Source organism: Marmota flaviventris, chromosome 7 (assembly GCF_047511675.1).
Source record: "Marmota flaviventris isolate mMarFla1 chromosome 7, mMarFla1.hap1, whole genome shotgun sequence".
Classification (NCBI taxonomy): domain Eukaryota; kingdom Metazoa; phylum Chordata; class Mammalia; order Rodentia; family Sciuridae; genus Marmota; species Marmota flaviventris.
The window spans coordinates 40,996,639-41,010,261 of NC_092504.1; the positions used below are offsets into that span (position 1 = coordinate 40,996,639).

At 44.1% G+C, this 13,623-nt stretch overlaps 1 protein-coding gene across 5 annotated transcripts in view; it reads right to left on the reverse strand.

Annotated features, from left to right (window-relative positions):
- Positions 1-13,623, reverse strand: part of Lnx1 (ligand of numb-protein X 1) — a 166,805-nt gene that overhangs the window by 102,790 nt on the left and 50,392 nt on the right. For 3 of the 5 annotated variants that reach the window (XM_027938160.3, XM_071614282.1, XM_071614281.1), the window contains exon 4: positions 8,707-8,830. The exons of the other annotated variants lie outside the window; for them this stretch is intronic. The gene's annotated coding sequence lies outside the window, so the exon portion shown is untranslated. The remainder of the gene's footprint in view (positions 1-8,706; positions 8,831-13,623) is intronic. 5 annotated transcript variants of the gene reach the window in all.

The following is a 13,623-nucleotide window of genomic DNA, read 5'->3' on the forward strand; positions in this document are numbered from 1 at the left end:
GCTGGCCCTGGCAGGGGCCATCTTCCTGGGGGCCCCTTCTGCCTTTCCCTCTTTCAGCTTCCTGCTGCCATGAATGGAGCAGTGCTCCTCTGCCACGTGTTTCCACCCTGATGTTCTGCCTCATCCTTGGGCCTAGAGTCATGGAGTCGGCCTACCATGGACTGAACCTCTAAAACTATGAGCCATGATAAACTTTTTGCCTTTAAGTCATATTTTGGTCAAAACAATGCAAAGCTGATTAAACACCTTGTCTCAAAATAAAAAGGGCTCGAGATGTGGCTCAATAGTAGAGCACCCCTGGGCTTAATCTCCAGTACCCACAGGAAAAAAGAAAAGAAATAAAAAGGTCATGCACGGGATATGAACTGCCTTTGAACCAAGAGCCAAGGTTGCAGTGGTGGGGAGGGGCTGTGTGTGCATGTTGAGAGGACATGTGCACTGCAGAGGAAGATGGGGAGCAGGTGCTTACAGCCTGCTACAAAGGTTGTGGTTAGCTTTGTGTCTGCTTAACATCTACATCCATGGCCTCAAAGAGAGAATAAGTGACTCATTAATGAGATGTGTTAATGACATTCACCTGCATAGTACTTCAAATGCTAGAAAGGACAGCAGAAAAAAGGAGGGGGGATATCTTTACGGTGATCAGAATTAGGTCAGGAAATTATAGGAGAGTTGAACTAAAAGGAGACAATGTAACACATCTGGAGTCAATAACCGAGAATACAGATATTCATAAAGTGAGAAAAACAAGGGAAGTGGTTAAGCGAAAAGACTCCCAAGTGACTAACCAATCAGATACGAGTTTTAGAAGCCAGGAAACACCTTTCAGAAGTAGGTTGGAGAAGAGCTTCGCCTCTCCTGTTGGATTTTACCACCCTCCCCTGGGGTGTCATGGCGCACCCTTCATTCTTGGATTTGTCTGTGAAAGCTCTACTGGACAAGATGTCCTTCTATTTCCTAGCCTATAAACATGGTGAAAGAGCCAACAATAAAAATGAAGGCAGAGTGTTTTACACTGACCAAGCACTCTGTCCACGCAGTCAGCACAGGACCCTGGGAGGAGCTGATGTCAGAGGAGAAGCACTGGAAAGAAGCAAGCACACTGGCCTTCTTCCCCTCAGGAAGTACTTCTGGGTTTTTAAAAATCAGATAACTAAGTTTTATGGAGAGAAAAATGAGATGAAGAAAGATATTTGAATTCTCAACGTCTTCCTGCTATTTCCATTATACAGGTGTTCACTGATCACCTAGTCTATGCCTGGCATTTGTCTTAAACTCAGTGGAAGCTTCCAAAGGGAGTTCAATTTCAGCTTTACTGAGTTTAAATCTAAGTAGGAAAATAGAGCTTACAAACCCGGAAAAATGGTAAAACATTACAAATGGCAACAGGATGATCCGCCGAGGTAGGAGCCATAAATAGATAAGCTTTGGAGATGGAACAAGAGGGAGGCCCGGAGTGTGGCCCGGAGCAGCTAAGGAAGGTTCATAGGAAAGGTTATAAAGGAAAATGGAATTTGGACAGATGGGAAGAAATCTGAGTGAGTGCAGAGACCTGAGCAAGTGTAGCACTCAAGGAAGAGGAGTGTACCCATTAGTGTCCGGTGTCCACATGTGACGAGTTGAGCTTTTAAAATTATTTACTCAGCAGTCATAGGATTTTGAGTTAGGTAAGGATCTTAGATTCTTACCAAATGGGGAAATGCTCTTCCAAAACATCTAAGGGATGACCTACCAACTTTTGCTGACACACTGTTGGTGATGGACGTCAGTTTCCCAAAAGCTGGATGCTTCCTTCTTGTTACTCTGACCTTTGGCCTGGTTTCTGCCTTTCAGCATAACATCTGTCACACTGACTCCCTCAAATGTGACAGCTGCCCCCGTCCCCCGGAATTAAAGACATCATTTGGTGGTTTCTCCTCTGTCTTTTCCTTTCATCTCTGGTCCTTCCAGCTGATTTCCTGGGTAGTCAAGTAGTAGAAAAGGATTCTAGTTTGTTAAGGTTCCCTTTGAAAACAAGGCTCCTGGAAGTGAACCATAATTATTGTGGTTTGGTGGACTCAGAATTAAGGAGAGTGATCACTTCCTTAACCAGGATTCTACTCACTTACTAATGCAACATGGTCATTGCTGATTTTTCTCAATAGAGTTGATTAGAAGAGCTCATTAGGTCTTAGAGTTCAAAACCCCTCATAGAAATAAATGATGGCCATGGGGAAGGCTGCCTATTCTAACTCTTCTTGCCTGTACTTTGCATCTTCCAAGAGGATAAAAACAAATCTCTCCATAAATAGTTGGAGGGTCCCATATATATGGATATAAGTTGGAGGATAGAGTGGATAAAATAATGGCCCCTCTAAGTGTATGTCTACATATTAATCCCACAATTGGGAATATGGCTTATTGGGGAAAATGGGCCCTTGAAGATGTTATCCACTCTAAGATCTTGAGAAGAAATCATCTTTGATTACCTAGTGGTCCCTAAATCCAACAATAAATGTCCAGATGAGAGACAGAAGAGGAGACAAATGGAGGAGAAGGGGATGTGAGGACAGGCAGAGATTAGAATTATATAGTTGCAAACCAAGGAATGTCTGGAGCCACCAAAGGCTGGAAGAGGCAGGGGAAAGTTCTCCCCCCACAGCCTTCAGAAGAGGGAGCTGGGCCCTGCTGACATTTTGATTTCAAACTTCTGGCCTCCAGGACTGAAAGACTAAATCCACATTGTTTTCAGCCACCAAGTTTAAGGTAATTTGTCATGGCACACCTAGGAAGCCAGTAGAAGCGGGGCTTGTGTTTTTAGGACATTCCCACAGGAGTGGGTGAACCTTCCCAATGACCTTCTCCAGCCCTTCTCAGGATGCCTTAGGGATAGGGAAAATATTTTGAGATGGCAGTCACTTAGCTACGTAACTTAGGGATAGCAGCTCTTCTCTAGCCCTAAAAGGTCATAATTTCCTAATAAGTTAGAATACACTAACTAATAAGTTAGAATACAGACGTCTTCAGTGATGACTGTCAGGCCGATTTGCAAGGCCTCAAGGCGTGAAGGGCCACAGAGGGATGGCCGGGTGTGCTCGTGTTATGGAAGACGTAATCCAAGCATGACAATGATACTTAATGACGAGTTTGAAAACACCAGGTGACTCACGCATTACCATGAGCATGCAGGAACCTCAACATGCAGTGTGCTATTCCAAAAAAGCCACGTGGCTGACAAAAGTAGTCATAAGCAAGTTATGCAAATCATCTCGACAGATAGCAGTGGCATAGTTAGACCTCCCCATCATACATGTGCAGTGGCCAAGCTCTGTGCCAAGAGGCTATTAAAGAAAATTCTTGGAGAGTTTTCACTCTGCTGTGGGTGAAGTCTTTTGTGTGCCTGTCACAAATGTATCCAATACAAGAAACAAATAAGAGTCATTTGAAAATAATGGTGGAATTTAAGTCTACAGGTTCCAAGTCATATTCTTGATGTCAACAAACAAAAAGGTGGGTCTGGGATGTAGCTCAGTGGTAGAGTGCTTACCTGGTGTGACTGGGGTTCCATCCCAGCACTGCTAAAAAGAAGAAGGAGAAGGAGGAAGAGGAGGAGGAGGAGGAGAAGGAGGAGGAGGAGGAGGAGAAGGAGAAGAAGGGGAAGGGAAGGAGAAGGAAGAGAAAGAGGAGGAGGGGGAATAAGTGACTGTTATTTGGGATAGAACCTGTTGCCACCATAAGAAGTATACTAGTCAACCTACCATGTCAAGGAACATGGCTCAAGGGACAAGAAGAACTTCTTTCAGAAAGGTACAGGACAAAGCACAGGGAGACAGAACAGGAATGAAGGGGCTGTCATAGAAACTGCACATCTCAAGTTCACATATCATCTCATCTACCCTCTTTACATGTGCAGTGTAAGGAATTCCTTTTTAGAATATAATATAAATTAAAATAATAATTGTTACTTCCAATGAGCAATTTATTGCATGCAAGATACTGTGCTAGGTACATGGCATGTATCTTCTTATTTAATCCTTGAAATAATTTTGTGAGATTCCTAATAGATCCCTCATTTTATGGGTGAGTGTATGTGTGCTGAAGAAACACAAATATTCTTTGTCATCCATCCATCCAACCATCCATCCATCTATCCATCCATCCATCTGTCTGTCCTTCTGCCCATCCCTCTACCTGGCAAACACATACCAAACACTGCATATACCATGAAATTGTCACTTTCGGCGACCAGAAACTCAGTACCCCAAAAGGCAACCTGCTATACTTTGGACAACTCTAATTCATAGAAAGGTCTTCCTCATGCTGATCTGAAATTGGCTCTGTTTAACTAACCAATAGGTCACCGTGGTGTCCTTGTGCCACACAGAATGAGATAGGAGGAAATAACCGATGTAGGAAGTTTACCAGAGTCAGTAACCACTTTCTGTTCCTGATTTGAGCTCAGTGCAGTTTTCTGTACTTAGGAACTTTCATGGTTTTCATGGCAAACCTCATTCTTTGGGGACAGTAGATGGTTAAATCTCATTAACCCACAAAGAGTGACACACAGTCTGCCCTACAAATAGTTTTGAAAGGCCATTGATAGTTTGGAGGTACTGTCAGAGGACAATAAATGTGCCACCCACGTAAAAGTGAGTCTATGTAATACCAGTACATAAATAGCAAGAATAGTTCCATAGTACCAGGAAGTCCAGGGATACCGAGGCAGTGAGGAACCACATTTGAGAGCCTCCCTGACTTGTCCTCTCTCCTGGGAGCATCTTACGGATGGCCTTTTGAGTGGCCAAAGTCCTAGCAGACCTTATTTTTCCCACCTTAAGTGAGGAACTCAAATACAAAAAGGAGATCATGGCCAAGGTCAGGTTGAAGAGGCTCTGGGAGGTGTGAAGCTGGGAATCATGGCAGCAGCAGCTGATGATCACCATGTCTCACATCACAGATCCTACTGTCTACTGGTCTGCAAAAGCCCAGCTCTGTAGCTGGCAGCTATTCTACCCTAGAGAGCCCAGGTAAAGAAGATAATCTCTGTTAACAGGTTTTCCTTCTAAGCCTTTAGGAGAAATCCATTTTTTCAGTCTTCGGCCCTCAACTTATTAGAATTTCCATCATTACATCCAGACTTCAGCATGATTAAGAAGATTGTTATTGTAGCCAATGTGACATTCTTTCTGTAATAACATAACAATAGTTAACATTGACCAAGCATTTATATGCCAAGCACTGCACATGTAACTGTTTTAATTATTTGTCACAACAGCCTTGAATTTGCTAAACATTTAATTTACCAGATGATCAAACTGAGGCAGAGATATTGAGTACCACATGGAGGCTAGTAATTACATGGCAGAACTGGATCTTGAACCCAAATCTGATTCCACTACTAAGCCATGCTTTCAAGAAAATAATGCATGTAACAGTTAACCTTCCATCAGGTACCATTTACATATTGCAATTCATTTCATCTTTGCAATAACCCTATTTTGCTGCTGAGATAAAGCAGGTTAGTGAACCTGTTCTAGCTGGGGATGTAGCTCAGTGTAGAGCAATTGTCTATCATGCGCAGGTGGCCCTGGTTGGATCCCCAGCACCTAACCTGTCCCAGAGCACACAGGCAGCACGTGGTGGGATTGGGTTTTGAGCCCAGGTGATCTGATGCCACATACCAGGTCATTATTGTAGAGCAGGAACATTGCTCTACCTAGAATTTAGATGAATATGATTCCTATTTCCTAGAGAGGCATTGCCCCCCAGCTCCAGTCAGTCTGACCCACTTGCCTAGATGGGAAGCCCACCTGGCATCTGTTGTAAGGACCAACAGGGCTGTGAAGCACCTCATCTTAGCATCCTTTTTTGGGGAAAGATATAGACAAGGAAACTGATGGTCAGGGAAGTCAAGGTTCTTCCCCAGAGTCTCCTGAGCAAGATAGAAGTACGTTCAAGATTAGAAGCCACTGTCCTTGGTCCACTACCCCCTGGCTCTTGAAAGATGGAAACCTGTGTTGTTCTTTCTGATAGGGTGAGACCAGGAGAAACCCCCAGGGCCCTGAGAATACCCCTGTTCCTATGCAACAACTCAAGGTCACTGAAGGTCACAGGATATTCCACTAAGGGGGCACCTAGATCCAATGGACCCTGGAACCTCTGTTACACAATACAGTACAGGCTTCAGCCCTGCTGTCTGTCCCCTCTGGCTGCCATCGGCTTATGCAGGCCGGGTAAAGGGTGTTTATCTGCAAGATTGGAGGCGACCAAGTGCCCAGTCCAAGCTGAAGATAGCACAATTGAAAGCAAACAGGGCTCCCTGCCAAGTCAGATTACAGCAAATGACAGTGGCACATTTCCCCCTGAAGGCCTGTAGAGAGCCCATATTTTGTGTGTCTGTTGTGAGAGCTGTGAGGTGGGGAAAGAAAGGAGTAACTAACTTCCCCAAAGCTTTGCCTAGGAGACCTGGGAGACACTGGTGCATGGCTCCTGTAGGTACTCACCTCCACCTGGTTTAATTTCTCCAAACTATTCACATTGGAGTTAATTGCTTCCAATTAATCACAATGACAAGAACCACCAAGGTTCCTAACAATTGCGACCACAGGAGATCTTTTAGCGCAGTAGACTGGACCATCTCCACATACCCAGGAGAGTTCTTTCAGGAAAGATGGACCCGCCTTTATTTGGCACTGGCTCAGCCCCAAGCACTGGTTGCTCTAAGCTCCTCATATTTTAGTTACCTCCTTTACTTCCCCTGACTACAGTATATACAAGGGATTATTCTCTCTTGTCTTACTGAGGAAGAAACTGAAGGTCAGAGAAGTAATTTGCTCGGAGATATCAGAGGAAGAGATTTTTCCATCAGGCTTTATGTCCCTTGATCTAAGGGGTGAAGTTAATATAGGAGATTAGGACAGAATTCAGGTATGAGTTTTCCAACAAACCAGCTACATTGTAGATGTTCTGACTCTGAATTTCAGTCTCTCATTTTTTCCCTTTCTCCTATCAGGGGGCATAAGGTCCATGGCTTTGATCTTCAGTAGCCAGAGATGCTGACATAGAGTGAAGAGGTGATGTGTTTAATCATAAGTTAACTATTGTGAAAAGAACTAATCAACCATAGTAAACCAGAGGGAATACAAGGTTGTGGAGAGATTCAGGACTTTCCACACACATTTTTAACCAGAAGGTACAAGACTCAGATCTTTTTCTCTCTGCTGACAAAGCTCTGAATCAAGTAAGAACATTATTAAGGTACAAGCAGCAGTCTCCACCCAACACACAAGTTCAGGGCACAGAGGTCAGTGAAAAAAGCAATCTGAGAGGCTGGAGTTGTGGCTCAGTGGCAGAGTGCTTGCTTAGCACGTGGAGGCACTGGGTTCGATTCTCAGCACCATATACAAATAAATAAATAAAGTTATTATGTCCATCTACAACTAAAACATATTAAAAAATAAAAATAAATAAAAAACAAAAAAAAATGTGAGCTTCCTAGGAGTAGGAGAGAAATTGGCAACAAGAGCGGGGCAGATTCTTAGTGGTAAGAAGCAACTGTCTGCCTAAGATGAAGATTTCTTAACTTGTTCCAATTCACACTCTTGGAAAATTTACATGTCATTCAAATTTCTGGGTGGATAAATAGTAGGTAGTATAATTCCTAATAGATTTTTCCCCTTTGCAAGCCTACTTGTTAACTTAAATCTCAGAAAAACGGCCTGTGAAGGAATCCGGAATGAAGAGCCTCACAGGTTATTTCATTCCCCAGGTTTCCCAGATCACCCCAGTAGGGAGCTGGGTTTGGAGATGGTTTATTGGCTTTCACTAACAACAGAATAGAGTTGTCAAGGGCTGTCCAGTGTAGAAGGAGTCCAGGCCACGTGATCAGGATGAAGAAAACAAAAATGGATCCTAGCGATACAATTACTTTGAAAAAGTCAGACCCTGGCAGAACAAATCTCCTCTATATATTTCCTATTAAAAGAAAAAGAGAAAAAGCAAAAGTGTTCCCCAAAATAAAAAATTAGAACGGAAGCTGTTACATCTTTGTGGCCTTGAAGGGATAATCTTTATTTTAACCAAAGGTCAACAGACAGCCAATCTGAGTCTGAAGGTAAAGATTCTGATCTAGATGGCACAGTATTTTTGTAAAAAGCACTCGTTCTACAAAGAGCAAAGAATCCAGTAGATCTTTTCTGAGAAGAAAGGGAGGAAAATGGGAGGGACGGTGCCTTTTGAGTTGGTCACCAGAATTCAGGTACAAGCAGGTGTCCGAGGAACATGTTGCACAGGTTTAGATCTCAATTGTTTTTGAGATGAACACAGAAAGCTAGGCAAAGCCAAGCGAAAAGAAGCAACTGAACTTTTTCAGCCCTGGGGCCTTCCAACCTCCATTAAACGGGATGAACAGGTCTGCACCTTTGTGCTAAGTTTCAACAAAAAAGTCTCTACTCCACTCCTTTCTGGGATTTAAAAAAAAAAAAAATCAGATCAGCTTCGCAGACAAGCAGAGGCTGGATTAATGATTAGGAGAAACAAAAAGGATTGAATACCTGACCTGAAAGAACTATACTCTGCAACCAGAACGTCAAGGACATTGTCTCCTCTCCTCTCAAAAGAACTTTACCCAGGGCTAAGGCAATCAGCTTTTATTCAAATTCACCATTTAGTTCCCTTCCATGCCAGTGGTCTAAACACCAAAGAGAAAAAAATGGAGTTTCAGCTCACCTTTTCAAATGTTTGGGGCTCTCAAAATAGCAGTCGCCAGGCAGCTCCCACCCCTTGTGGCTGAACGGCAAAGCTTCTTGGGCTGCCTGAGCTCTGACCAGCCTCAACTTCAGTGTACAGGTGCCTGGAGGAAGGAGGAGGGCATTGGCTGGTCCAGAGCAGGAAACGTGTGACATCACAGGAGCCAGGACAGATAAAGCATTGCTGAGACCTTAGCATTGAGACATTCAGTAGGTCCCGCCCACCTATCATTTACCTGAATACCTGCAAGCAGGTAGGTGGCGTCTCTTAGAGGACAAATGAATCAGTTAGAGCAATTTGCCAGATGGAATTTACTTTCTTTCCTGAGCACAGCACGTGTCCAGCCCCATGTACAGATATGAACTTAGACGCCTGATTTTTTTTTTCCCCAAGCCCTCTTCACTCCCCACAGCAGCCAACACAGAAGTTAAAAGGGAAGTTTAACCCATTAAGTCCCAAGTTTTCAACTCTGCAAACATAATAGTTATTTTGAAGTTATGATAAGTGGTATATTTGTGGTTCAATTTAAGTTTTTACGGGTGTTCCACACCTGGGATGCTGGGACAAAATGGGTTAAATACTGAAACGAGACAGTGATTTAAAAAAAGAAAGAGAAAGAATATGGACTCCTTAGAAATATCTGAGGTTGAGCCCCCAAAGCCTTTTGGAATGCCATCTATTTAAACCCTGAGTGATTCTCTGTTCCAATATCAAGACAAAGTGGAGGTGACATTTCAAATTCATTGCTTAAAAATCTAAATCTGATCATTGTCAGCAGTTCTAAAGTCATTTCCAAACACTTTTTCTCTAAGCCATGCCCCCCGCCCCCCTCACCTCAAGCACTTCAATTCCATTTTGGGGGGATCTGTAAATCTTCAGTCATTCCTATTTGGGCTTGCTGGGCAGTTACAGTCACAGGGCGGTTACAGTTCACTGTAAGCCTGCAATTAGGAGCTTTTGAAATGATTCAGATTTGAATGATAGTGCAGTAATAAGGCGATGTTGTCTGCTGCTAGAGCCAGGAAGGAGGAGTCAGAGTTATTTCGGTCCCAAGCTGTGTGTGACCGTCGGCAAGTCACTGCTGCTTCAGCCTTTCCAACAGGAAAGGGAGGCTAATGCTTGACTCAGCTGGCACCTGAGCGGCAGCCAGGAGGAATCCCCGCTGTTAAGCCCTCTGGCATCTGAAGACGACTGTAAACAATTCCTATCATCCTATTGAATCATGGCCCATGTCTATGACCGAATCTAGCATCCCCGCACAATTTATTTACTCTCAGGAACGTGCTGCCTGGGGGGACCTGGGGACTCAACCTCCCTGGAGGATGGTCTGCTTGCCCAGAGAGATTTTGCCCCTCCTCCTGATCTTGGAAATGCTTTGCATCCACGTGTTTTAATAGTGTACTACCTAGAGGTTTGGGGGCGTTGGTTGGCATTTTACCTGGGGGAGGAGTGAAAGAAGAAGGAAACTTGGGAAGAGGTTAGGAAAAGGAGTCTTGATCCCATCCCTGGGTTTCCACCTCGGCTGCAGCCAGTCATTCAACAGCTGATAAAGCAGTGGAGGAGGGGTGCAGGAGGAAGAGAAATGCTGGGGAGGGCGCGGGGTGCATGGTGCACCCTAGGCTCTTCACCTGCAGGGAACTGGCTCCCCACCTCCCCAGACAGGTCTAAATTCCTTCTCCACCTGGGAGCTTGGTGCCTTTTGAGGGGAATTGGAAGCTGAAAAAACAGACAGGGGCTGGGGTTGTAACTTAGTGGTAGAGTGCTGGCCAAGCACTTGTGATGCACTAGGTTCCATCGCCAGCACCACATAAAAATAAATAAGTAAAACAAAGGTATTGTGTCCATCCACAAAAAAAAAAAAAAAAAAAAATTAAACAACAACAACAAACCAAACAAGTTATTCATGCCTTTATCTATTAGAAACTAAGGTTAGTTGTGGCTGTGCCTTTAATATGCAAATAAAAACAACCAAGAAAAAGACTGAGGCAGAGAAATTATTTTGCTTGCAGATCTTTTAAAAAGGGAAAAGTATCAGCCCATCAAAACAAAGACTTGATCTTTCCAGTGACCTAGAGTCCCTGGGAACAGAGGGAGGGATGGGCAAGCCTGTCCACCTGCTGAATCATCTAGAAGGACAGGCCTCCAGCAGCCAGTGTGGTATCCATTACACTGCGGCTTTTCAGAAGGTTGGGGTCTGACCTGGGAACTGGATATCAGGCTTAGGTTCACAGCACTGGCCGCAGGGAGCAGGGGAAGTGAATTTTCAGGAGGTGACAGTACATAAAACTTCACAAAAAGGACTCAATACTATGGGGTTTTATTTAATACTGTATACCAAACCCTAGCTGTCTGCATGTATGGTCTGAGGAAAGAAAGGAGGGGAAAAAAGAATGAAAATGGAGAATAAGCATTAAACTTGGAGTGGAGCTCCCAGGTAGTGTCTAAAGGAAGAGAAAACACTGGGCTGTTTCACACATTAGCCATCTAATAGAATAATCTCAGTAGTTATATTTCTAAAGTACTGGGGAAAAGGTGAAAATAATAATCATAAAAGCTAACATTGAGTAAGTGTTTGCCAAGTTCATTTTTGTTCCAAGCACTTTGCTCGGCTGACCATCTAAATCAGGTCCTAGTGCTACCTACGTTCCGTAGTTAGGGAAACCGAGGTCTGGATAAGCTGAGAATTTGCTTCTGGATGGTTTATGCAGCAAGAGGCAGAGCCAGAGCAGTTTAAAACCAGGTCCTTATTAACCGCTGGAAAGAAAGAGGGGAAGGTTCTGGTTGGATGCCCACTGGACAAGGTCTGGACCCTCCCTCCTTCAGCGTCTGACCTATCCATTGTTTGGAAAGAGATGTCTTGTAGAAGTAGGCCTGGGAGTGTCCTTTCTAGGAAGAAAGTCTGCAGTTGCAATGCAGTTACAACTAAATTAGTAATCTGCTTTATACATCGAGTGTGTCTGTATAGGACATATATGCATGTGTATACTTATATTTGAGAAACACCATTATCATTCCTGGGAGCATTATTGAAATCTTTTTTTCTTGGTACCAGGGATTAAACTCAAGGGGCGCTCAACCACTGAGCCACATCCCCTGCTCCTCCACCCCCAGCCCTCTTTTGTATTTTATTTAGAAACAGAGTCTCACTGAATTGCTTAGTGCCTCCCTGTTGCTGAGGCTGGCTTTGAACTCACGATCCTCCTGCCTAAACCTCCCAAGCCGCTGGGATTACAGACGTGTGCCACTGTGCCTGCCGAAATCATCTTTTTTATGGCCTATCAAACCAACCCTAAGAAGTAAACCCAGTTTGAAGGATCACTAGAGAATGACCAGTTGTAACTCTCTATGACATCTTTTATGGCCATTTCTCTCTATAATTTTAGCAGCATCTTTAAAATTTGAAAATTTTGCCAGAACTGCCACAAGATCACTAGACTGCATCCAGTTGAATAATACAATACAATGTTAAGCTAAATTCCATTATCAACCTTACCAGGCTGAATGGTTTAGCCCAGGGTTGGCAGACGGTAGACACACACTGCTTCATTCCCTCCTCCCCTGCCGCTCTCATTGTCATTGCCAAGGTGCTCTGGATCTCAGAGGTTAGCTCTGAACTTTCCAGCCACATTTCCAGGCGCAGTGGCAGTTGATATTGACCCCTAAGATCAAGCCATTTACTATCCCTAGTTTGACAGTAAGCGGGAGGGATAAACCAGAGGGAAGGCGTTGCTGTTGCTGGCGCCATGTTGCTGGTCCATGAGCAGGACCTTGGAGGATGTGGAGAAAGCAGAGACCACAAAGGACTGCAGGCAGAGTCGCAGTGTTCAAGTGGGGGGCTGGAATGATCCAGGCTATGTGTGCTGGCAGAGCTTGTGCGTGGTGGGGAGGAAAGGAAGGTGAGAGGCCGCTGGGCCAAAAGGATCCACTGGGCACTGAACTTGTTCAGGTGAGATGGGACCAGATTATCAAGAGCCTTGACTGTGGAGTTTCTCATGTCTTTATATCACTCTAGGCTGCTTTTCTCAGGAAGGAGGGAGAAGGAAGGAAGGAAAAGAAGGGTAGATGGATCTTAGGGTAGTTTCTTAAGAAGGATGGTGTTTTCAGGGTTGCGCCAACGTCCATGAGTTTCCATTTCTGCTACCCCATGGTCTTCTCTGTCTTTGCTGCCTCTGTATCTTGGAAGCAGTGTACTTCAGAGAGGCAGGTGGGAAGCATTAGAAAGCTCTCTGAACTCAAGGTTGGGCCCGTTCTACTTAACCAGCCAGCTCTCTGGCTTTTGGATTAGTTTGAATGCCTTTATGCATCTTGACAGGGAAATGGAAGGGGAGGAGGAGGGCTGATTTCAAAGCTCTTTACTTCTAGATTCCCACAATGAGCATTGGCACCGTCAAGGATTCCTCCTGGCAATGAACCTACTGCTAAGACCATACCTCGTGATTCGGGAGAATTATTGAGCCTCTGTATTGCTTCCTCCCCCGGCCCCAGCCTATTTATAGAGCTGTCTAAGATGACTGAACGCCACAACAAAAATGAACATATTTCGTCTGATTTTAATAGAAGTTATCTCTAGAAAAAGCCTCAGTTACATAATTTCTGGAGATATTCAGCATTATGAGATGAAATTGCTATATATACATTGCATCACATAGGCCTCAATTTTGAACCAGCTCAGCTCCAAATCTTTCATTGGCTAATTACAAGTGCTTAGCATGATGCACATGAGCACATCTCAGAAGGGCAATTATGGGAAATAATAGTAGTAATCATAAATATCAGCTGATGTGATAGCTGCCATCTGGTTGTGTGGCAATGGAACAGATTCCGTTTCTCTCACAAACTCACAGCGCATGTGTTGCCTGGTTTGCACATGCGCCCCTAGAGTACCTCTGGGTCCAT